The sequence below is a fragment of the Mesoplodon mirus genome, assembly GCF_964341445.2.
Source record: "Mesoplodon mirus genome assembly, chromosome: 5".
Classification (NCBI taxonomy): Eukaryota; Metazoa; Chordata; class Mammalia; order Artiodactyla; family Ziphiidae; genus Mesoplodon; species Mesoplodon mirus.
The window spans coordinates 30,729,340-30,755,785 of record NC_138980.1 but is presented as its reverse complement, the minus strand read 5'-3'; the positions used below and the strand labels follow the sequence as shown (position 1 = coordinate 30,755,785).

The 26,446-nt window shown below is 47.4% G+C and overlaps 1 long non-coding RNA gene across 1 annotated transcript; it reads right to left on the bottom strand.

Annotated features, from left to right (window-relative positions):
- Positions 1-383: 383 nt before the first annotated feature.
- Positions 384-26,444, bottom strand: LOC309805730. Its single transcript, XR_014294290.1, has 3 exons — positions 26,151-26,444; positions 3,070-3,236; positions 384-1,475 (listed from the first exon to the last, which is right to left on the bottom strand). It is a non-coding gene; the product is annotated as an uncharacterized lncRNA (long non-coding RNA).
- Positions 26,445-26,446: the final 2 nt, after the last annotated feature.

The following is a 26,446-nucleotide window of genomic DNA, read 5'->3' as shown; positions in this document are numbered from 1 at the left end:
ACATCTAAAAATTTCACTAAACATTTAAATGGTTGCAAGGGATATAATTTCCATCTATTGTAAATACTAATATTTTAAATAAAAACTGTTACATCAGCCTACTAAAATATCCAATGGAATCTAAATATTGAAACACTTTCTTACCCACTATCATCAGTTGTTTAAATCCATGAACAAGCTCTTCTTCAACATTTGGAAATTTTACATTTTTTCCCTCTCCTTGAATTCATGTTTCCATTCCGTTTCCATCCCACATCCTCTGTGTATCTTCACCATAAGGCAATATATTTTTAGGCTTTAAAGTCTTTTATCCATCACCTTATCAAACTTAGCTATAACAAAAAAGGCATATAAATTGAAATTTTGAAGTTTACTTTATTCCCTGTTGACCATAAATCCTAAGTGTTAAACATATCTTCTGAATTGAATTATTATTACAAATAGAATTAATACAAAATTGACCAAAACAATATAAATATAACTTTTGATGAATAATTCTTAAACATAGAAAGCATCTTTTAGCAGGGAGGGGCAAGACAGATGGAGGGGATTAAGAAGTACAAACTACTATGTGTAAAATAAATAAGCTACAAGGACATATGGTACAGCACAGGGAATATAGCCAATATTTTATAATAACTATAAATGGAGTATAATCTTTAAAATTTTTGAATCACTATGTTGTACATCTGAAACATATAAATTGTAAATCAACTATACCTCTATTAAAAAAAAAGAAAGCATCTTTTATTGATGTATATACAGTCATCCCTCAGCATCTGTGGGAAATTGGTTCTAGGATGCCCACAGATACCAAAACCTGAGGGTGCTCAAGTCCCTTATATGAAATGTATTTGCATACAACCTACGCACATCCTCTATCCTCCCTCCCATATAATTTAAATCACCTCTAGATTACTTATAATACCTAATACAATGTAAAGGCTATGTAAATAGTTGCCAATGCAGCAAATTCAAGTTTTGCTTTCTGGAACTTTCTGAAATTTTTTTTCCCCTGAATATTTTTGATCAGTAGCTGGGTGAATCTACAGATGTGCAACCCTCGAATACAGAGGGCTGACTACACTGCAAAAAACAAATTGACCTGGTGCTAAAATTCTTTCTTATAACAGAAATAGAAAATACCAAACGTTTTATAAGATGAAGACTGTAATAAGGCTATTCTATACAATTTGATAAAACAGGTTGACTCCATTTTTTAATAACACAAAGAATCTGAAAGAAATATCATAGAAATATCGTCTGTGAGTTTCAGCCAATATGTCCTGAAAATGTTGGTATTCCCGGAGAACATGAGCATGGCTCAGCATCACTACCCTCTGCTGTGCCCGCTGTTCAGAGGCTTGTCCACCAGCTGAGGACGCTTCTAAGGATGAGCACTGAGAACACAGGAGCTGCTTCCCAGGGAGGTGTAATTCCTACTGTGCTCTCTTTGCTTCGCTCCTGGGGGATTCCTTCAAGTGCAAAGCATTTTTAGGCAAAAGGAGAGGTGGATAAGAGATGGAGAGATCTTAAATGTTCTCATCACAAAAAAAAAAGAAATTGTAACTATGTATGGTGACAGATGTTAACTAGACTTGTGGTGGTCATTTTGTAATATATATAAATATTGAAATGTTGACCTCTGAAATTAATATAATGTTATGTCAATCATATTTCAGTTAAAAAAAAGAGAAAGAGGGGCTTCCCCGGTGGCTCAGTGGTTAAGAATTCGCCTGCCAATGCAGGGGACATGGCTTGGAGCCCTGGTCTGGGAAGATCCCACATGCCGCAGAGCAACTAAGCCCGTGCGCCACAACTACTGAGCCTGAGCTCTAGAGCCTGCGAGCCACAACTACTGAAGCCTGTGTGCCACAACTACTGAAGCCTGTGCGCCTAGAGCTTGTGTTCCGCAACGAGAAGCCACTGCAATGAGAAGCCCTCGTACCGCAACGAAGAGAAGCCCCCACTTGCGGCAACTAGAGAAAGCCCGCGCACAGCAACGGAAGACCCAATGCAGCCAATAAATAAATAAAATAAAATAAATCTATTTTAAAAGAGAGAGAGAGAGAGAGAGAGAGAGGTGGAAAAAGCAAAGAGATTAAAAATCGCCACAACTCCCTGAACCCCAAGCTCGCATACATCTTTCTCTAGAACTTCACAATATGACCAAAATTCCTTACCTTACATTTAAGAGAGGTATGTGTAAGAGAAGAAGCCCTGCAGAATCCTTGAGTAATCATCAGAGGAGCAACCCCACAGAGGGAGATCTGGGGTGGGTGTCACATGTGAGAGGAGTAGTTGTCACCTCAGATGCTTTTACAGGCAGATCAACTTTAGCAAAGAAGTCATATGGAAGCTGAGATTCTGAAAACTGACTCCCTTGAAACCATCTATGTACCTGGGATACAATTCAGTTACATAAAATACGATGTGATTGGAACATTTTCTGGCACTACCCAAATTTTCAAGATACAATGACTAAAAACTCATGGATGTATCTTTTACAAGATTTTTTTCAGGTTCCATGTATTAGTCGAAGTAGTGAAAATTATTTCCTGGTTTCCCTGCCCACACCCCCTCCTGGAAAGACTTTGTGCACCCCAGGAGTTTTGTGCACCTTGTTTGAAGAGCTCTGAACTTGTCGACCTGGCCTGGGAACTAAAGAAATTTACAAAACCCTTTTTTCTTTCTACCTGCTGGCTCTCAGCTCTGGGCTGGACTTAAAGCTTTGCATTCCAGCAGCAGGACCAAGGCAAAAAATGTCTTTGGCAGTTCATATCCAAGGGAATGCAAGAGAAAAAAAATCACAATGATACAATTCAAAACTCTTGTCCCCATTACACCTGTAAAGTGCTTCCTGCAGTGAGTGACAAGTAGAAAGTAGTAAATAAAGGACAGCATCAAGCAGTCACATCTCACATGCATGCACCTCAGTCCAAGCCTGGCTCTGAGGCTCAAATGCCATTGCAGGCATTTAGGAACTTGGTGCATAGTTGCTGCTGCTGAGCTAACAAAATAAGGCTCATAAGGAAAGCCTTTCTCCCCAGATATGAACAGTGTACCTACCACATGCCAGCCCCAATGCCTGTTCTGTCATCTAACTGCTCAAGGACATCACTGTGGCTTCAGGCTCTATGAGATAAAGGTGGAGGGTCCATGGTGGGTGGGCTGGGAGGCTGCCAGCCATCCTGGGTGGTCGCTCAGGTCTTCCTTCCCAGGTGGGAAGCTGAAATCTAAAGAAAAGGCAGAGAAAGGTTCAGAGCAGAGGAAGACCTCCCTTCTGCCCAATCCAGCTAGAAGTCCCTGGAGAACGGGCCACCTCTTTGCTAGCCCCCAGCATCCAGCAGGTGAAGGAACTCAAGATCTGGAGTCAGGCAGACCTGGGCACCCACATGGCCCTGCTTTGCCCATCATCATGTCCAGGCCAGTCACTGACCGCTCGGCCGTGGAGGTCTGCACTGGCACATGGGGATTAGACACACCTTGTCTGGTTATCACAGCCATTGACCCAATGATTAACCAGGACACCCAACAAAGAGCTGCCACCTGGCTCTTCCTGGCTGCTCCAGATTTGTGGCCCCCATGCCCTCCCACCTTGGTTTTCTAACCCAACTCATGTTGAGACAGCCTCTCCCCATATCTGATTTCATCCTCAAGACCATCTGGAGAGCTACTTTTCCATTATCTCCACAGGATGAAGGCGGGACTCTCCCAGGTTAAGACATCTGTCTGGAGACTATTAAGAGGCAACTCTAGGGCTTCCCTGGTGGCGCAGTGGTTGGGAGTCCGCCTGCCGATGCAGGGAACACGGGTTCGTGCCCCGGTCCGGGAGGATCCCACATGCCGCGGAGCAGCTGGGCCCGTAAGCCATGGCCACTGAGCCTGCGCGTCCGGAGCCTGTGCTCCGCAACGGGAGAGGCCACAACAGTGAGAGGCCCGCGTACCGCAAAAAAAAAAAAAAAAAAAAAAAAAGCAATTCTAGCCCTCTAACCTCGTTGTGTCGCACTGTGGAAACGGTCCTTTTCCATTGGCCCATAACTGAATCGTGAGAAAGACACAGACTTTATGAGTACAGATATCTTCTCCCATAAAATCTGGGGGAAGGAGGAGGATCCGCGTTTTGGTGTTAGAAAAACTGTAATTTGTAATAAATACACAAGAACTGTATGAGGGGGTGGGGGAGGCAGGCGCTCAGCAAACATCGTCCTGCAGGGGGCGCTGTCCACTCAGGCACACGCAATCGCCTTGCGGGGGGGCGAGGGTGGGGTATGTGTTGTTTTCACAGCCTGAGGCAACCCAAGTGCTGCGTTATTTGGTGTATATCTACTTATTAAAGTGTTTGCTTTGCTATAAACAGTCCCAGAGAGCTCAAGGAAATAACACTCCTTTAAAATCACAAGATAATACATGTATCCTGCACACAAACAGAACCCTTTCAGAAATACACCCCCAAATCACTCCTTCAACAAGCCTCCCAAGCAAAGGTGAGAGTTTCTGGTCACTTCTTTTTAGCCTTAGAAAATGTCCTGTTATTGGCTTCAAAGTTGCTTAAGTGTGTGTGGTTGGTTATGTTATTCATTTGATACATGATTGGGTGTAATTTTTATTCGTATTGTTTCAGGTTTGCGTTTTTTAATCTTCTTCAGTTTAACTTTACTTTTTGAATATCTAAAACAGTTTCATGATTCAGAAGTCAAAACTATATAAAAATGTTAGGGGAGCCACTGACCCAAACTACCCGCCCTGGCCAGGCCCGATGGTAACCACCTGCATGAGTTATCTTACAACAGGAGGTCCTGGTAAGGAACCCAGAACTAACAAGCTACCACCAACTGGGAGAATTCGGGAAAGGTCAAAAGGACAGAGGAGACGCCAGTCCATATGCCCTACCAAACCCCCAGAATCCTTCTCGCTGGAATCCATCTTGGCTGAGCTATGCACACACCACCAGGAAGGACCCTGAGTCAGAACGACTGGCCAGAGAGAACCTGGAAACTAACCCCAGTACCATAAAACCCAGACTGCGAGCAATATGGCAGAGCAGTTCTCCTGGGGTCCCTTATACCCCCTGCTGCTCTCTACTCTGGTCCCCTTTCCAATAAAGTCTCTTGCTTTGTGAGCACGTGTGTCTCCTCAGACATTTCCAAGTGTTAGACAAGAGCCCACTCTAGGCCCCTTCCTGCAACAAATGGCGATGCTGGTGGGACTTTTTTTTTTTTTTTTTTTGCGGTACGTGGGCCTCTCACTGTTGTGGCCTCTCCCGTTGCGGAGCACAGGCTCCGGATGCACAGGCTCAGCAGGCATGGCTCACGGACCCAGCCGCTCTGCAGCATGTGGCATCTTCCCGGACCGGGGCACGAACCCGTGTCCCCTGCATCGGCCGGTGGACTGTCAACCACTGCGCCACCAGGGAAGCCCTACATGTAATTCTTAAAAATCTAGTATGTACTAGTAAAATGTTATCAGTCAAAATTCCAGCTATTTTAAAATGTTGCATGTCACAGCAGTAAGTTTCTTTTGTCAATTACATTGTGATCAGATGTTTAATAACCATGACTTTTTAAGTCTTTCTGTCATCTATAGACAGTTATTGTTGTACTTTGATAAATCTCAGGTTGTACTGGGAAACTGGGTAAGATTTTTTTTTTTAATTTATTTTTGGCTGCCTTGGGTCTCTGCTGCTGTGTGCAGGCTTTCCCTAGTTGCTGCGAGCGGGGGCTACTCTTCCTTGCAGTGCGCGGGCTTCTCATTGCGGTGGCTTCTCTTGTTGTGGAGCACGGGCTCTAGGCATGTGGGCTTCAGTAGTTGTGGCACGTGGGCTCAGTAGTTGTGGCTCACGGGCTCTAGAGCGCAGGTTCAGTAGTTGTGGTGCACGGGCTTAGTTGCTCCACGGCATGTGGGATCCTCCCGGACCAGGGCTCGAACCCGTGTACCCTGCATTGGCAGGTAGCTTCCTAACCACTGTGCCATCAGGGAAGGGAAGCCCTGGGTAAGATATTAAAGAATCCTAAGGAAAAACCTGATGGCTTCATAAAACTGTTAACGAAAGGATTAGTTACATAGGACTGAGTGAACTGGTGAATACTGATATAATTTTTATGGTTTCTCTCTGAAAAATTACTGTTTTAAATCTGTGTTCTCCAGCTGTAAGGAAAACCCTTCCCTTCAAACTAATTATAATTTACAGTAATTTGGTAAATTATACCTTTGTAAGCAGAATTGAAATATTTATCTTTGCTCTCTATCTGCTCCCTCCAGAAACTGGAAACTTTTAGGTTCCCAGCAGCTTTATCAGATAAATTAGGAAGGCCACCTCCTAACAGGTGTAGGAATCTTGATATCTTGGGGACCTCTAAAAGCGAGAAATTCACCAAGGCAAAATTTGATGATGCACCTTCGGCATGAATTTCCTGGCCCAGAGAGGCCTTTTGGGGAATTCAGTCTGAGACTCCTGAGAAATTACACCAGAGTCAGTGTGGAAGAGCCTATGTGGTTGATGGACCAGATTTACTTTACAAACAAATTAATCTTGATTTGGCTGTATTTGACAAAAATGAGGGTAATTTTAGAGAGAAAGAGATATTTCAATGGATATCAAATTCTAATTCTGTTTATTGAGGTCTATATTCACTAAGACTCACTTCTCAGATAATTCCTTGCTACTATGTTATATTGTTGCAAAGTTTTAATTGAATTATTAATAGGATACTCTAAGTTTGTTTCTGAAACTTAACTCAGTAATCTGTCTTTGGCTAAAGATCACATGGTCCATGATCTGCAACCAGGAAGTTAATACCAGGCTATGGTCATTTAAATTTAAAGGCTCCCTGAGGTTGGGGACAATTAAACCATACTAGGGATAACCAGCCTGGTAACACCAGGAAATTGGGCTGGGTGCCTCGTGGACAATAGCAATATACAACTTCCCTTAAAGATAAGGATTGTACAGAACAGACTAAGTCAGATGACCTGGGATATACTGGGCTGCGCCTACTGGAAGCTCTTGACTTATATTCTTGCTTATGACCTTACTAATATTGCTAACAGTAGTATATTTATATTGCCTGTTTTACAGAATTGCTGTTTCTTGCATTACCAAATGTGTGACTGAGCCTCTGATAAAATGATGATATACAGTTCCATATGAGATCAATGATTGTAACAGTGTAACTCTAGATATGGAAAGAAGCAACAAGAGGGAATATTTTCCTGGACCATAAGAGACTAGTAAGACAGGTGGTCCAGAGACTTTTGGCTACTGGTAATAAGGCCTAGTCCAGTAATAGCACACTGAGTGGCCTATCAGCAAAATCTTTGCCAGACCTAGGAATGAACATTCCTAGCACCATGAGATGAAACGGTCATGAAATGACCCCTAAACCATGGTCAAATTTATGACCCTGAAGGGGCCCTGCCAACTGAAAATTGGCACTTGCCATCTGCCTCTGCAAGGATTAGGTCAATGGCCACTGCAGCCACTGACCTTCAACACACCCTGAAAGGAGTTCAGGGTGGAGATCAGGAATGAGGCGCTCTGTGCTCTGGAAAAACTGGCAGAACAGGCCTTCAGATAGTTAAGATACTTTCAGGAAAAGACTTTATGAGTCCAAATTCTTGCATCTTCTCATATCTAGAAAATCACTAAAATCATTAATGGTGACATCTGCTTTGGCCATTAAGGAGAGAAATGCAACTGAAAGTCAAAATGCAGAAGCTGTGGTTCAGACATCCAAGGTAATACTAGGTGGCATTATGGACGTGATTTCAGACAAGTCCTTGTATTGTTAAGCACTTGAGTTTTCTGAGCTGTGTCAGACTTGGGATGCCACCAGCCATTCTCAAAACAATGTCTGCTGGGCTTCCCTGGTGGCGCAGTGGTTGAGAGTCTGCCGGCCGGTGCAGGGGACACGGGTTCGTGCCCCGGTCCGGGAAGATCCCACATGCCGCGGAGCAGCTGGACCCGTGAGCCATGGCCGCTGGGCCTGCGCATCTGGAGCCTGTGCTCCGCAACGGGAGAGGCCACAACAGGGAGAGGCCCACGTACAGCAAAAAAAACAAAAAACAAAAAACAAACAAACAAACAAACAAAAAAAACAATGTCTGCTGACAGCTGGTAGCTGCAACCTTATGGTTTCAAGATATCCTCTTGTAACTGTTAAATTTTCAGAAAATGAAATTGCTTTAGATCAGATAGTAGAAAAAGGAGACGTCTAGTGGCCAATAGCTCCTGTTATGTATATATTAATACCACACTGGAAGTTAAACCTACTTAGATAAAAGCAAACAACTGGCTACAAGTCTCCTCAAGGTGTGAGGTCCAGACTGGGTTTCAGACTTATTCTTCTGAATTCCTCAGGGAATGAGATTTGTCTATTAAAATTCTAGTTGTCACTCCTCCAACTACTTTTAATAGGGTCTGTTACACCAAAATGGCAGGCCAAGGGATTGAGATTTTGATCATACAAGACTCAGATACAGGACTTAGAACTGAGAAATATTTCCAGTTCAGTGTCTATTCTCCAAATTGAGGCAGGACTATGCCTCATTTTAGCAGAAAGTGGCCAGAGCCGTTGTCATCTAGTTCCCTGAATTGAAACTGAGCGGGACTCTGTGGGGCTCCGGAGTACAAATCCTTTCTGTGTCCCCTGTTTCTTGTTTGTAGGATATAGGCTTCATTCAGCCTCTTTGACCTTCCCTGAGTTCCAAAGGGCAGATTCAAACAGTTGCTAATCGTGGAAGGGAGGGGATGCAGAAACAGGGGAGGAGCAATCAAATGGGGGTGCACCCTTGTGGCAGGGTCCTGGTTCCTCCTCAAGGAGTATGCGTAAGAATATCTTTGAGCTCTTCCACAGAGCTGGGGCCCCCACCCAGGTGGAGGATGGTAACTTAAGGCTGAATTCAAGGTTTCTGGAGCACCGCTCTGTTACCTCACCACCAACCAATCAGAAGAAAGTCACATACCCTGAAGCCCTCACCCCAAATTTTGCCTTCCTTTTCTGGGCCCAGCAATGACCATCCTGTTAGGCCTCCTGTTTAGCCCCTGTCTATTTCAACTGCTTACAAGGTTCATGTCCAACAGGGTCCAAAAGTTTCAGGCTAAATTGCTGTTATTACAAAGGTGAATGCCGGTTTTGGGCACAGAATACCTCGATTTAGATCAGGTGGGGAGAGACTTCTACTCTACTACACAGGACTACGCCCACTCTCAGCAGGAAGTAGTCACAGAAGAAAGAGACCTCCGCCCCAATTCCCAAGAAGTATCTTGAGTACGAAGTCTCTTAGCAGGGAGTCAGGGGAACCACTAACCGAAACCGCCCGCCCTGGCCAGGCCGATAGTAACCACCTGCATGAGTTATCTTACAACAGGAGGTCCTCGTAAGAAACCCAGAACTAACAAGCTACCACCAACTGGAAGAATTTAGGAAAGGTCAAAAGGAGAAAGGAGACACCAACCAGTCCGTATGTCCTACCAAACCCCCAGAAACCTTCTCGCTGGAATCCATCTTGGCTGAGTGATGCATGCCCCACCAGGAAGGACCCTGAGTCAGAATGACTGGCCAGAGAGAACCCGGAAACTAACCCCATTACCATAAAACCTGAGACTGCGAGCATCCTGGCAGAGCAGTTCTCCTGGGTTCCCTTACCCTGCTGCTCTCTACTCTGGTCCCCTTTCCAATAAAGTCTTTTGCTTTGCCAGCACGTGTCTCCTCAGACAATTCATTTCCAAGTGCTAGACAAGAGCCCATTCTAGGGCCCTGGAAGGGGTCCCCCTTCCTGCAACAAAAAGATGACCTCAGGGAAGTATATGCTCCTCCAATTCTGCACCCCAGTTCCAACGTGTGGGTTTTTTTCCCACATCGCCAAGCAATTGATAAGAGAAATGTTCACATATTGAGGTATGGGGAAGTCATTCTGGCTTATACATGAGTTAACTTGAATTTTATGCTAACTAGAATAACCTGTTTGTGGCCTATCAAACATACATTGTACATCTGCTTTAATTATTACAGAAAAGGGCACACTGACCAGAAGTAAAGAATGTTCATGTTAAAAATAAAGATTAAATGCCTCCCTTCCTGGGAGGCCAATGCTGGTACTCCTTCAATGGTAAGACTCCCCTCCCAGGTGCTAAGGCCATACTGACTTGCTGTGTACGTGCTGGTCTGGTTTTTTTGAAGCCTTCAAGAAATGTATCCCTGACTTGTTTAATGTTCTTTTTTCTGCCAAGATGTAAAGCTGTGTTGAAAACCATGCTTCTCTGGAGCAGTTTCTCAGAGTAATCTAGAAGGCTGGCTTCTGGTTTATAGTCCTCAGTTTGGCTCAAATAAATCTCTTTTCTTTTCTTTTCTTTTTTTTTTTCCACCACAGCTTGTGGGATCTTAGTTCCCTGACCAGGGATTGCACCCAGGCCCATGGCAGTGACAGCACAGAGTCCCAACCACTGGACAGCTAGGGAATGCCCCAGGGAAGGGTTTTTAAAGGCGTTATTTGGGGTGAGGGTGGCAGCTCATGGACTTTCTTCTGACTGGTTCATGGTAAGGTAATAGGGTGATGTTTCTGTAATCTTAATCATCAACCTTCTGGTTCTAACCAGTCTGGGGTGTAGTGCTTGTGGTCAGCATGTGGTTACCATCCTCCACCTGGGTGGTGGGGGTGGGTCTTAGTTTCTGCAGAAGAGCTCAAAGATATGTGTCAGGTTGTTGAGGAGGAGCTAGGACTCTGCTTTATGGCTGAACTACTGTTTTAGCCATCTTTACTTTCCTTGTTTGACAGCTTTTCCTTTGTTTCTGCATTCCCTCACTTCCCTAATGAGTAACTGTTTGAGTCTCCTCTTTGGAGCTCAGGGAAGGTCTAGGAGACTAAAGCCTTTTTCCATAAATAAGAAACAGGAGACAAAGAGGGCTTTTGTATCCAGGAGGGCCCTGCAGGTTCCTGCTTGGTTTTGATCCCCCCATTTCTTTGATCCTCCTCAATCACGAGGGAAACGAGGGTGAGACAAGAATGGATAGAGAAGTTAATCATAAACTCAGCAGGGGAACTTGGTTTGGGGGGCGTTTGGTTTCACTTCTGACCAACTGGCTATATCAAGAGATTCCCAAGAACCTCTCCTTGGATTCAATTAATTTGCTAGAGTGGCTCACAGAACTCAGAAAAACATTTACTAGATCGCCACTTTATTAGAAAAGGATATAACGGACTTCCCTGGTGGCACAGTGGTTAAGAATCTGCCTGCCAATGCAGGGGACACGGGTTCGAGCCCTGGTCCGGGAAGATCCCACATGCCTTGGAGCCACTCAGCCTGTGAGCCACAACTGCGGAGCCTGCGCTCTAGAGCCCACGAGCCACAACTACTGAAGCCTGTGTGCCTAGAGCCCGTGCTCCGCAACAAGAGAAGCCACCGCAATGAGAAGCCCACGCACCGCAACGAAGAGTAGCCCCCACACCCGCTTGCCGCAACGAGAGAAAGCCTGCATGCAGCAACGAAGACCCAACGCAGCCAAAAATAAATAAAAAATAAAATAAAAATTAAAAAGAAAGAAAGAAAGAAAAGGATATAACTCAGGAACAGCCAGATGGAAGAGATGCACAGGGCAAAGTATGGGGAAGGAGCTCGGAGCTTCCACACCCTCTCCGAGGAGCACGCCACTCTTCCCAATCTCCAGGTGTTGACCAACCCAGGAGCTCTCCAAACCCAATCCTTTTGGATTTTTATGGAGGCTTCACTGCCAAGGAATGATGGATTAAATCATTGACCAGTGCAACTGACCAAACCTCCAGTCCCTCTCCCCTCTCCAGAGGTCAGGGGGTGGGATTGAAAGTTCCAATCCTCTAATCACATGGTTGATTCTCCAGGCAAACAGTCCTCATCCTTAGGTGCGTCCAAAAGTCACCTCATTAACATAACAAAGGACACTTTAAATCTTCTTATCGCTTAGGAAATTGCAAGGGTTTTAGGAGCTCTGTGCCAGAAACAAGAAGACCGAATATATATTTATCATTTTAAATCACAATATCACAGCTCCCTTTCACATTTAGGAAGTACGCTTATAGCAGCTGCCTTCAGGAACCCCCAACACCGACTACTCCAACTCCGACCCTGTCCCTCTTGGACAGAGGGCCTAGCCATCCAGACTCCTATCAGGGCATCGGGTGGCCTAAGCAGGCAGGGTCCCTGGAGGTCATCCAACATGCCTCTCCTCTTACAGACCCAACTGGTCTGACCCAAAGCTTTTCATGCTGCACCACAGAAATCCTGCCACTCAGCTGCAGCCTAAATTCCCTGCTTCTCCCAGCAGCAGCAGCAGCAGCCACATTCAGGCTTCCAGGACAGCTACACAGGAGCCAGTTTAGCTAGTCCCTCTCCCTCACCCGGGCATCCAGTCTATGGGCACAGAATCCAACCCTGAAGGGCTGAAGAAACCGTGAAGGGCATGCAGTTCAGCTACACATGCAACACTTGGATTCCCTCTGAATGGCTGAGGCGAAACGGTTGTCCAGGCTCAGCCTGAACAGTCCCCCACCTCCACATCAGGGAGTTGGCCACTTCCTGACATTACCTGTTACATCTCGAAACAGTTACAATGTTGAAAAACGGCCTTAGGTTGAGCTGAAAATTGCTTCCCACACACACATTTTCACTGGTCCTAAGTTTTTTCTGGGGTTTCACAGAACAGACCTGCCTCCTCCGCCTGCATCTTAGCCCTTTAAACATGAAGGCTAGGATCACACCTCCAGAGGGTAAATATCCCCCATTGTTCTGGCTGGTTTTGCATAACATGTTTCAAGTCATTAACTGATCTGTCCCCTCCTCCAGATATGTTCCAGTTTATCCAAATCAGGTGTTGCAAACTCAGTGCCTACAGGGGCCAAGCCAGTGACATCAGTGTGTGAGGTGGGTGGTGCACAATAGAGAGTGGCAGCGACTGCAGCAAAGAGAGTATGTACCTCGGTTACTGGAAACAAGCCAGTTGTTACCATGCAGAAGTGGGGCCCCATTATTGCCAGTTCTCTCACTTTCCAGTAGAAACAGGAAATCTGGATTTGTATTTGAAATGTCTTGATTTTTTAAGTTGGTAATTAATTAAAACAAAACACTACATGAGTCAATACTGTGCAGGCAAAACAAAAACCTATGGACACCAGTATGTAATCTCTGGTCTACAGGCATCTATTGATAAAAACGTGTCACCTAAAACTGAATGTGACACTCAGAGGTGGTTGCTGACCTATCCCATCCATCCTTCCTGGGGAAAGCCTCTTCCCTCCCTCTTGATGTCTGCTGTTTCAGGTCTTCACCATCTCTCACCTGGACCAGGCCTGCAGTATGCTGACCAGCAGCCATCTCTCCCTCTCCTGCCTCCTCCTCACCACTGCCCAGTGCACGAGCATCACCCCAGCCCCCGCCCCACGACCTACTGTGGCCAGACTTCAATCAGCCAGGTCTGGTTCCTTCCAGAGAGCCGACAGGCCAGGGCCTCGGTTAACATGCCCCCTTAGCCTCTGCCCCTCTTCTGATGGAAGCCCCCCACTTTTCTGCCCAATCCTCCACACCTTTACTCAAGCCAGGCCTCCCTCCAGGAATGCCTTCCTCCTCCCCCACCCACAGGCTTATTTCCTCCCAGGGCCTTCCCTGGCAGTGTCAGCCCTTCCCCACCCCTTATACTTTGCCACATCTGTAATATGGGGAGAGTGACAGACCAAACTCAGAGGGTGTTTGAGGAATAAATGAGGTGACCCGTGTCACCTTGTTACTGAGTCCAAGCTCACTCTGCTGGCCGCATGACAGGCCAATAAGTTGGGAGATGAGGTGTTGAGACAAGGAATAGCGACTTTATTCAGAAAGCCAGGTGTCCAAGAAGATGGCAGACTAGCGTCCTAGAGTACCATCTTATGGGGTCTGGATGCTAATTTCTTTTATAGAGCAGAGAGGGGAGGAGGTGAGGAAGTAAAGTAAAAAGGCCATAAGTCTTGCAAAATATCTCCTGGTTTTGGCCAGCCTCAGGGGAGGAGATGTGTTAAGTTCTTCTTTCCTGCAGCCATTCACAGGTGGGCAGGGTCAGGGTGTTTCCCTGTGAGCTGAACAAAGGCACTTTAGTTTAACATTCAGGCAGAGGGGCAGGGTTCCCCGAGGCAGGCCATTATGTATGCCTATAGCTATAGACAGAACAAAAGTAATGGAAAGCAAAGGTCAAAGGAAAAGAAACAGGGCTTCCCTGGTGGCGCAGTGGTTGAGAGTCCGCCTGCCGATGCAGGGGACACAGGTTCGTGCCGCGGTCCAGGAAGATCCCACATGCCACGGAGCAGCTGGGCCCGTGAGCCATGGCCGCTGAGCCTGCGCGTCCGGAGCCTGTGCTCCGCAACAGGAGAGGCCACAACAGTGAGAGGCCCGCGTACCGGAAAAAAATAAATAAATAAATAAAAGAAACAGATCCAACACGGAGTCAGATTTTGTTCTTCCCTGTTACAACCTGCTTGGAGCAGTACCGGGCACACAGGAAGTGTTCAATGAACATAAGCTGTGACCATTAATACCTGCTCAGCACAGAATCCACAGGCCATCATGTGCCTTTTCACATTTGTTACTCACATCTTTCCAGCTAAATGATGAAAGAAGCCTGGATGTGGACACTGGCAGACCTGGGTCTGAATTCCATCTCTCCCACGTTTTACCCTGGTGAAGTCATACAACCTCTCTTGGCCTCTGTCTCTGCATCTGTGAAATGGAGCTAATGGTTCCCACTTCTCAGGGCTGTGGTAAGGATCAAATGAAGCAATGTCTGCAAAAGCTCTAAGTAAACTGGGAAGAAATGTTGTAAGAATGACCAGTTTCTGGAGGAGGAAATTCCAGACCAGCCACCATACTGCTGGAGACAAGAGCACGTGGTTCTGTCTTTGAGTAGACCTAGAACATTCTTTTGTTGAAAGTTCAACAAATAGTTCTTGAGCAGCTACTCTGGGCCAGACACCATGCAGAGTTGCTGCAAAGATGAAGGCCCAACCCTCAGAGTAAAGGCAGTTAAGTCACCTTAGAGGTGGCCCCCCAGCCCCCCTGCTCATTCCCCCTGTCCATGCAGACCCTCACCTGGGACCTGGTATTCCCCACACCTCCTGACTTCCCTTCCCAGGCTCTTCCCACTCCTGTCAGTCCTCTCACTGCTCCCAGAATGACCTTCGTGCAACACATTCATTCACTCATTCACACAATTACATAAATATTTATTCAGTAGTTACCAGCCTTCTGAAAATAAATCAGACCAGAATCCCTGTGCCTCAAGGGTTTTACATTCTAGTAACTCTAGTAACTCATTACCTAATTTCTTTGCTTTAAAAGCTCCACTGGTCTTCAATTACTTATGCTAGAGTCAAGTCTTGAGCTTGGCTTTTGGGACTGCTCACATCCGGCTCCACTGCTTCCAGCACCTTCCCCCTTTCCCAGGAAGTCACTCCCACTGGCTCCAGGTGGGCCACACCCCTTCAGGCTCAGTCTCCTGAGTTTCCTGGTTGTTTCCTCAGTCTGGGAAATTCCTCTTCCAAGTTAGAGGCAGCTGAATGTTTTCTCTGTAGGGGAACCTGTTCTCAGCCCTGCCCATGAGCTCTGCCACACTTACCTGGGAGCTCACAAAGGTCATTTTCCTTTTGTTTCCCCAGCATCTACAGAGTGGATGCTCAGCCACGGGGATCTATTTGTGTGTATGTGTGTTGAGAAAGAAGCTGGCAATGAACATAAATGGTTTTGTGGATGGCCAGAGAAGAGACGCAGAGAGCACCTTTCAGTGGGGAGGTAACAGAGGGCGTCTCAGGGAGGCTGTCCTTGTTGCCTGGGCCAGGATGTGACCACAGGAAGGAGGATCACCTGTTAGGCAGACGGGTCAGTAGGTGCAGGCACAGTGTGGCCAGGATGGGACAGTCTAAGGAGCCATCCAGCGTTCCATGGGCCAGGAGAAGACGGTAAGAAAAGGAATGGAGGGAGAAAGAAGGTGGGAGAGAGGAGATGTCTTCTGAGTTGGAAAGGCCTTGAATGTCAAGCTTGGTCATCTGACTTCAGCAGATCAGGGGTCAAAAGCTCAGATGGAACAAGGGCAGGTTAAGGAAATGAATGTGGCCCACGAGACCCAGGGGAAGTGCAGACTAGGGCCTTTCTGAAAGGGAGAGGCATTCCTGGCTCCCTGTGATAGAGGCAAAGGTGGAAATCTGGGCTCAGGGCTGCCATAGCTTCACATTTTAAAAAAGAGAAGCCAGAAATCCAGTCTTTATAGTGAAATGTTCTGATGGAAAACACCACCATCACCACCAAACATGTTTATGGGTCTTGAGTTTGCAGCCTCTGGGCAGGGTTTTAGGTGGCAAGACCAGAGATGTGTGTTGGCCCAGTAAACTGGTGACTGGTGTGGAAAATGGCCCAGGGAGGGCCAGAGTAGAAGCAGCTGCAGAGGATTCGAGGGGGCTGCAGTAGTTCAGGTGGGCCTGAGTCAGGGGTGGGGATGGAAAGGAGGGGAGAACTGCAGGAGGAGTGTAAGGTTGTCAGACAAAACACTGAGACCCCCAGTTCAATTTCAATTTCAGACAGATTATTTCTTTAGTATTAAAAAGTGGTATAAAAAATAAATCATTGTTTACCTGAATTTCCAATTTGCCTAGGAGTTCTGTGTTTTCATTTGCTAAACCTGGCTGCCTTTCAGACAGGTCCCAGGTGGCTCAGGGCAGGGTAGCAGCAACCTGGCTGGGGGGCCTGGTGAGGGTGGCTCGGCCCTATGAACCCAGACCCGACCCACCATTCTGGATCAAAGAGCCGGTAGAATCCCAGACACCTGCACCCCTGTTTCCTTGCTCCAGTCCAGTCTCTGCAGGGTGACCCTCAGGCTGGGCTCATGAACAGTGAGGAGATCCGGGGCCCCTGGAGTTGAGGAAGAACAGCAGGACTCCGTCCTTGCAGGGGCCTCTCCCTTCAGCACAGCAAAGCACTCCCACCACGCGTCTTCCCATCAGGTCAGCTGAGCGGGGCTCCCCGTCGTCACTCTACTTTCCCGACCGACTGCATCGGGCAGGGCAGCGCGTGCACACCTGGGCCCAGCCAGACCCGGAGGGCAGGCGGGGGTCCGAGCCAGGTTTCCTCCTCCCTCTCTGAGGGTCTCGCTGGCTCCTCATCCTCCTTGACTTGCCTTCAATATGGTAATCCCACCAGCCTTGACCTTGAGCCCCGTTCTCTCTCCAGAGGATCTGAACCTCAGGGCTTCAGTGATATACAGAGGGCAACAGCAAGGCAATTTTTTACCCTGCCTGTTTAAACCCCAAGGGTATTCTGTCCTGCTGTACCCTGCATGCTCTCCCGTCTCCCCAAATCCTCCGTTTCTCCCTCCCCCTCTCTTTCTGCCCCCCTCTGCCCTTTCTCCTCTCTTCCTTCCCTCTCTCCCCATGTCCTGGTATTCCTCAACTATTCTATTCTCTCACTCTCCATTTCTGTCTTGATCACAAAACTCCTCAAAAATTTCTCCTGGATTCCCTAAGAAACAGAGACAAACGATCACTCTTCCACCGAACACCACCAAATAAAACTGACAACAGCTGAAACTGCACCGGCAAAACGTATGATTGGCTTTAAAATGTTGGAAAAATTCAAATCTTCTTGACATAGCTTAGATCTTCAAAAACTGATCCAGGAGATTGGACTTGATGGACATAACAGTTGCAAAAGGAAATGCTAACTGATTGATGAAGAAATTGATTTTATTTTAAAATTGGATTGAATAAAAAATTGAAAAGCAGTGATAACCATGAAAATAATTTTTTGAAAAATAAACTTTAAATGCAAAAAATAAGAAGTCGTTTGACTGTTCTGTATTTAAATTTTTTTCATCAAAATAATTTGCTTTAATGCAATTTATTCAAAAAATGCTTTATTGACCCAAGAAAAAATCATCAGTGTTGGCAAAAATTCTAATTAAAATATTTCCATTCAAGAAAAACACAGGGTCAAAGTGCCCCCTTCCTACTGAAGACTCACAATGTTATATATCACTGCCTGAACTCCAGACCCAAATATGCAACTGCCCACGGAACATTCTCTCTTGGATATCCCAAAGCCTCATCAAATATACATACCCAAAGCCAAACTGTTGATCTTCTCTTCCCAAATTGTTCTTCCTCTCAGACACCTGTTTCTGAGACTGGGACTATTACATTCAGTTACTCATGCCAAACACACAAAAAAAACCAAGCCCATCATCTCAACATCCAGAGTAGCTCTCAGAATCTGTCCTCTTTCCAGTTCTGCATCCAATGCCCTCATCCAAGCTTACAGCATCTTCCACATGGATTAACATAACTTGTCTCCCCAAAACCACTCTTGTACTTTCTGATCCACCCTCCACACTGATAGTTTAATAGTTTAAAAGACAAACCAGGCAGTCCAGTGGTTAGGACTCGGCGCTTTCACTGCCGGGACCGGGTTCGATCCCTGGTTGGGGAACTAAGATCCTGCAAGCCCTGCAGCGCGGCCAAAAAAAAAAAGGCAAACCAGGACCTTTCTTCCAGTAAAGGCAGTCTAGATATTTTGGACAAAACCTCCTGCTGAAGACAGCTAAAGGAGCTGGGCAAATGCTCATACAATTCTTACACACACACACTCACATACTTTTTTTTTGGGGGGGGGGCCCTGCAGCATGGCTTGCAGGATCTTAGTTCCCTGACCAGGGATCGAACCTGGGCTCCAGGCAGTGAAAGCCTGGAATACTAACCACTGGACAGCCAGGGAATTCACACACACACACACACACACACACACACACACTCACTCACTCACTTACTCACTCTTAAAAGCATCAAAGAGCTAACAAGATATTGAGGAACTGCTGTGCCGAGGTCCCAGGGAGGACAGGATTCCAAAGAGGTGACCCTGATACTTGATGTTATGGTTGCCCCCAGAAACTTTTGCCAATTGGAAAGAAGTGGCTGAGAGGTCAAGCTCACCTCTAGTGGCCTTGCATGGCTAGAGACAAAAATCAGAGTCAAGGGCCTGCCAAGGCCAGGGGGTGGGGGGGACTGACAAACCAGCCTGACACTGGATTCAGCCCCAAACGACTGCACCCCAGAAGTAAGGGTTAACTGAAAGCAAACCAGCCCTGCCCTGAATGACAGTCAGGCTCTGACTCATTCAGGTGCCCCAGAAAACATCATGCCCTAAGTATGAACTAACATGATCTCAGTTTGCTAATCCCTCAAGGCACCTGGCAAAAGCAACAGAAAATTCTCCTTGAATGACAAAATCACCCCATTTCAAATTATCTCTACAAATAGTTTCACAAACACAATATTCAACATACAAAAATAACCAGACACAGGAGGAAGCAAGATTCCTTGAGCAAAAACCTTTGGAAATAATAATCAACAGAAATAGAGCTGGAGGAACTCCAGACTATAGAACAAATTATACTTACTATGTTTAAGAAATTAAATACTAAAATTGAAAATGTTCAGCAAGGAACTGGGAACTCCATAAAATTATGTATCATACGCAGAAACAGAATAAATAGAAACTCAAAACTCGAAACTCAAATTATAAACTGAACGGATGGGTTTAACAGCAGATTTGACATGGCTGAAGAATGAATTAGAGAACAGGAAATCTGCTCAGAAGAAACGAACCAGAGAGAAGTATGGGAAGGCAAAAAGACGGAAAATACAGAAGCTACGGAACTTACAAGATCTGACATATTTCTAATTGCAGTTCCAGAAGGAAAGAAGAAAGAGAGACCAGAACAGAGGCAACATTCAAAAGATGGGTTGAGGGGACTTCCCTGGTGGCTCAGTGGTTAAGAATCTGCCTGACAATGCAGGGGACACAGGTTTGATCCCTGGTCTGGGAGGATCCCACATGCTGCGGAGCAACTCAGCCCGTATGCCACAACTACTGAGTCTGTGCTCTAGAGCCTGCGAGCCACAACTACTGAAGCCCACATGCCTAGAGCCCGTGCTCCACAACAAAAGAAGCCACCTCAATGAGAAGCCCCCGCACCGCAACGAAGAATAGCCCCCACTCACCACAAGTAGAGAAAGCCCGTGCACAGCAATGAAGACCCAACACAGCCAAAAATAAAATAAATAAATTTTAAAAAAAGATGGGTTGAGAATATTCCAGAACGGATGGAAGATATTAATCTACAGATTTGAGAACTCAAATGGATCCCAACCAGAATAAATAAAAAGAAATCCATGTCTTGACCCAACATAGTGAAAATGTAGAAAATCAAAGACAAATAGAAAAATAGTAAAAGCATCCAGAGGAAAACAGGTAATAATGCTGGTTATTTAGCTCTTGTCTCTCAGGTCTCAACCCACCCTTCCATAACCTTCTCTGTGATGCTGGGGCGAGGGTCTGAAAACCATATTTCCCAGGTCCCCTTGCCAGCTGACTTTCTGTTCCGTTCGGCCAACGGGGAGGCACTAAAGGGAGATTAACAGGTGGGAGAAGGGGATTCCTTCCTGTAGCTTCGCTTTAGCAGCCCCAGATCCTTTCAACGCTCCCAGCACCAGCCACGCCAAACCCCCTCCCAGGTAATAGCCCAAGCCAGCAGGGCCCTTCTTATGGTCAGAGTCCCAGCTGCAGGTCCTCCTCCAAGCCTGAAGGTCCTGCTAACCCTGCCTCTTCCCTTTTATCCTCCCAGGCCAAGGGGTGGCAGCTGCTTCCTGTAATTACTAATATCCGGGTAAACTCAGCATCCTCTTTTGCTCTTGCAGCCTCCAAAAATCTGTGTAAACAATCTATCTTGTGTATTATATCCCCTTTGTTTGAAAAAACAAACATAGTTTATATTTCCCTGGGTGTACCCTAAGTGCTACAGAACTCTTGAAAGAAGAGTATCCCTCAGTATCCACAGGGGATTGGTTCTAAGATACTGAAGTCCCTTATATAAAATGGTGTAGAATTTGCATATAACCTACACACATCCTCCCATATACTTTAAATCATCTTTAGATTACTTATAGTACTTAATACAATGTAAATGCTAAGTAAATAGTAGGCAGGCACAGAGTAAATTCAAGTTTTGCTTGTCGAAGTTCCTGGAGTTTTTTCCAAAAAAATTTTTTTTTTTTTAATTTTTTTGCCGTACGCGGGCCTCTCACTGTTGTGGCTTCTCCCGTTGTGGAGCACAGGCTCCGGACGCACAGGCTCAGCGGCCATGGCTCACGGGCCCAGCCGCTCCATGGCACGTGGGATCTTCCCAGACCGGGGCATGAACCCATGTCCCCCGCAGTGTCAGGACTCTCAACCACTGCGCCACCAGGGAAGCCCCCAAATATTTTTGATCTATGGTTGGTTGAATCCACAGATGCAAAACCCTTGGATATGGAAGGTCAACTGTATTTGCCGCCAATCCCCATGGGAGGCTAGTATTTTTCCACCTTGCTGAAGTCAGGCATTGGCCAATAACATGTGTGGATAAACGACATCTGCCACCACTTCTCAGCAAAAGCTTTACAAACCATCACATGATTTTGCCATGGTTCTTTTCCCTCTGCTAGGAGACTAGCATGTCCCAGGTAGGAGCTGCAGCCAACACTTGCAGGACATGGAAATGAAGCTAGAAACAAACCTCTGATGTTGCAAACCAAGGAGATTCAGGGGCTGTTTGTTACTGCATCATACTCTAGCAAAACCTGACTGATTCACAATATTCGACTACATCTGGCTCCTCAACAGCAAAAATGGAAGCCAGCAGATGGCTGAACAATAGCTTCGATGTACTAAAAAGAAAACTAGTGCCAACTTAGAATTCTATACAAAGAGACACTATCCTTTAAGAAGAAACATTAAATATACACACTGTCATAAAAAACTGAGAGAGGAAGGAAAATTCCTTGAGATGGCAGATCATGGATGCAGGAAGGAATGAAGGACAAAGACCATGGTAAATACGTGGGTCAATCGAACTGAAGATTGGCTGAGTGAAAGAACAATAATAAAGTCTGTGGAGGGACACCCCTGGTGGTCCAGTGGGTAAGACTCCATGATCCCAGTGCAGGGGGCCCGGGTTTGATCCCTGATCGGGGAACTAGACCCCACATGCATGCCACAACTAAGAGTCCACATACTGCAACTAAGAAGTCCACATGCTGCAACTAAGAAGTCCGCATGCCGCAACTAAGACCCGGCACAGCCAAAATAAATGAATATTAAAAAAAAAAAAAAAAAGCCTGCAGAGTTATACAGAGAACAGTACCTCGGAAATCAAAGGGTAGTAACTGGAATTTAAGTGTTCTAAGGTCTTCGCACAGTCACCAGTAAGGAGATACACTAATATCTTATAGCCCCTGATACGTGCTGAGAAGGCACACATCTCTGTGGTACCCTTCCCCATGCTGCTCAGCCTCAGGTAAACACAAGCTGAGGATATTCTACAACACACCTGGCCAGTGCTCTTCAAAAAGTGAGGTCACAAAAGATGAGGAAGGATTAAGAAACGTCAGAGCCTGGAGGAGACTAAGAAGACATGACAACTAAACGCCTTGTGGGGTGCTGGGCTGGATCCTGAACCAGAAAGGGGGTATTAGTAGAAAAACTGGTTGAATGCAAATGAAGTCCACAATTTACAGTACCGAACCACTGTTAACTTCTCAGTTGTCAACACTGTACCTGGTTATGTTTGACATTAACATGAGTGGAGGCTGAGTCAAGGGTATAAGCAAACTCCACTATTTTTGTAACTTTTCTCTAAGACCAAAACTATTTCAAAATTAAATCTAAAAACAAATCACCCAGAAACACTGACTGTTAACATTTCTGGTGTATTTTCTTCCTGTCCCTTATCTTGCACGGGGTGATGTTCTACGCTCCACATAAGTAAGATCATGTCAGACACGTGGTTTTATTCTAAACCAGGCTTTCGGAGATGTTACCATGTTTAAATCTTACAACAGGCATCATCACCCTCATTTTACAAATAAGGAAATTAAGGTCTAGAGCAGGTTAAAGGTCATACAGTTAATAAAGGCCCAGACTCAAGGTGAGTGCAGGTCCCCTGATGCTAAATTCCAGAATCGCACTAACCCAATTTTTGAAGAGTAAGTTCATCCACTTGTTCACGTATGCATTCGACCATACCCCGCACCTGCTGCGTAGAGACAGTCTAGGAGACCATGAGCCCACCATTAACCTGCTTCCATGCTAAAGGTTTTATACTGCAGCCCAGGGCCCCCAGCCACACAGCCTGCCTGGTGTGACTGGGTAGGACAAGGTGATGTGCCCCTGCAAGAAACAACTCATTGGGCTTCCCTGGTGGCGCAGTGGTTGAGAGTCCGCCTGCCGATGCAGGCGACGCGGGTTCGTGCCCCGGTCCGGGAAGATCCCACATGCCACGGAGCGGCTGGGCCCGTGAGCCATGGGCGCTGAGCCTGCGCGTCCGGAGCCTGTGCTCCGCAACGGGAGAGGCCACAACAGTGAGAGGCCCGGGTACCGCAAAAAAAAATTAAAAAAAAAAAATCTAATTGTGGTAAAATACACATCACACAATTTACCATCGTAACTATCTTCAAGTGTGCAGTTCAGTATTAGGTACATTTATATTGGGCCACCGATCTCCACAACCCTTTCATCTTGCCATAGACTTCGCCAGACTTCTCTCAATCCTTCCCCCTCCCTTCCATACTTCTCCACAGCCAGCCACCCATCAATCACTATAACCAAGAGACTGGAGCCCAGGCCTCACAAGTTCCAGGGCAAGGTTCCCTGCTACCACCCTGAGCGGCAGCTGGGCCTGGGCCTGGCTGTGGGGCCAGCGGGCTGGCCAGGCAGCCTGGACTTCCGGGCAGCTTTCCCACTGCAGTCCTGCTGGCTCCTGCAGATCTGAGCTCTCTGCCCCAGGGCAGGCACCTGAGCAAGTCCAGGCAGCTCTCAGCTTCCACCTGCACCTGTTGGCCTGAGGCTGCCCCAGGTCACCAGGGGAGGGTGGGCAGGGAGGGCAAGAGAGGTGAACTCAGGCTCCTCCCCAGCACGAGTGACTCAAGGAGGGGAGTCCAGGTCCCAGGAGTCCACTTTCAGCCCAAGGCAGGAGGTGCAGGCAGGTGAGCAGGGTCCTACTGTCTCCACCCCGACAGCCGTAACGCCCCGGTCGTGACAGAGCTCTCAGGTTTAGAACAATCTTGGACCTGGCAGAAGCTACAGCGGGCACCAGGAGTTACCTGTTAGCCTGCTCTTGCCTTGGTCTGAAATCCTCAGTTGCTGCCTCTCCAGGAATGGCCAGCTCACCTCCCTCCTCCCTTCACCCTCGGGCTAGGGCCTGGCCCCAGGGGACAAGAGAAGACAAAGGAGGACAAGGAGTGAAGAGCGGGTGGGGGGTGGGGGGGGTGGGGGGGTACACAGCTGTGAAGCCTCTGTAAGTGCCAGTTCTTTCCCATGGGTTAAGCCATTTCATTTATGACCTGGTTCTGCCTGTTTACAAGTGAAGAAACTGAGGCTCAGAGAGGTCACCAGGAAGTTACACTCAGGATTAGAGCCAGGGCCGCCTTTCTTCATCCTCCTCCTCCTGGTTAGAAAGCAGTCATGAAGTGGCTTTTTTGCAGATGGTGGGTTGGAGCCGAGCATGGTCAACCGTCAGGTTTGGGGAGGCACTGGGGGATGTGGACTGGAGGCTCAGAACTCGCTGTCTCCTGGGGGTGACAGCCAGATGACCCACAAGTGCCAATGCACTGCATCAAGCACTGCATCAAGCACTGGCCCAGTGACAGAGGACGGGGGAGTGGTTTTGCCTTGGCGGTGGGAGGAGGGGCCTTGGGCACAGTGGATGCCCTTAATGGATTTTCCCAACAACAAGCACTTACAGCTGAGGACACTGAGGCAGTCCCCAGCACAGAGGTCCGTGAGGCAGGGGCCAGAGCTGGGCCTGAAGGAGCCGTGGGACCAGTCCTGAAGATGGGACGCTACCTCTCAAACAGAGGAGAGTGGAGACATAATGCATAGGCTGGAAAGTGCCCTCCAGGGCAGAGTGGGGAAAGGCCAAGAGCAGGCAGTAGGGAGCCCAGGCAGGCTGCTGCAAAAATCAAGGAGAAAGGTGATGAGGCCAGAGGTGGCAGCCAGAGAGAAGGTGAAAATTCCAAGCCTCCGTGGGTGGCTCCAGGGTTTTACAGTCTTGGCCACTCACAAGTAGCATGGATGCACATACTACCCAGCGCAGGGAAACTGACCCAAGACAATGTGAGTGGGTGCTGGGTGGGGGTTAACAGCCTTCCCAGCCACTTTAAGCCAGGCTCTGTGGCAAGCATTCTGACCTTCCGATCAACCTTCCCTATAAAAAGGAGAAGGACAAACTGACATTTACAGATGCCTACTATCTGCCAAGATACTGTGCTGCGCATGTGCTTCACAAATGATACTTCATTTAATCCTCCCAGCCAAATTACGATCCCCTTTTTGAGATGAGAAAACCAAGGTGCAGAGAAAGAAATGAAGTTGTCCAAGGCCAGCGGATTCAGGAAGTGGGTGCACCCAGGGAGCTTCTTTCCCTTCCCCGGGACCAGGCATTAAGTGCCTTGCCCCTTGACATCTGGGCAGTGTGGCTCCTGAGCCAACTCCACAGGGATGCCGAGTCTGCGGGCAGGTGGCCCAGGCAGAGGTATCTGCCCTGTGAGCCCATGAAAGTGAGCAAAGTTCACTGCATACAACCCCCACCCCGCCCACTCTGGCCTCTCCCACGCTGTCCAGGCAAGCATGTATGGGGGGACAGAGGCCTGGTTCCTGCCCAGCCCGCCTTCTTTTTTTTTTTTTTTTTTTTGCGGTACGCGGGCCTCTCACTCTTGTGGCCTCTCCCGTTGCGGAGCACAGGCTCCGGACCTGCAGGCTCAGCGGCCATGGCTCACGGGCCCAGCCACTCCGCGGCATGTGGGATCTTCCCGGACCGGGGCACGAACCAGTGTCCCCTGCATCGGCAGGCGGACTCTTCAACCACTGCGCCACAAGGGAAGCCCCCACCTTCTTTTTTTTGTTTTGTTTTGTTTTGTGTTTCACTGAGGCTGCTGGCATTTATTTTTGCTGGCATTTATTATTTATTATTGTAACCACATCAACTCTGTGGTTACCCATTAACCTTGGGTAAATGTCTCCACACCTCTCGGAGTACTGTTTTGCTCAGCCTTCAAAAGGGAATAATACTGCTTACCTAAGAGGAGGCGGCGAGAATCAAGGAGGTGATGGACGGAACGCGCCTCTTCCGAAGCTGTCGGGTTCTGGAAACGGAGACGGGCGGGCGAGGCAGGAGGAGAGGAGACGGCGGAGGAGGAGCGGGACGGGCTGGGCGCCCTCTGGGAGCATCGGCCACGCTTCGGGCTGCGGACTGGCCCGGGTCCGAGCTGGCGCACACCGTGCGGCCGCGGCGCAGAGCGCAACCGGCAGGGAGCTCAGGCACCACCGCCGCGCGACATCTCGACTGGCTGGGTTAGGCTGGAACCGAGAGCC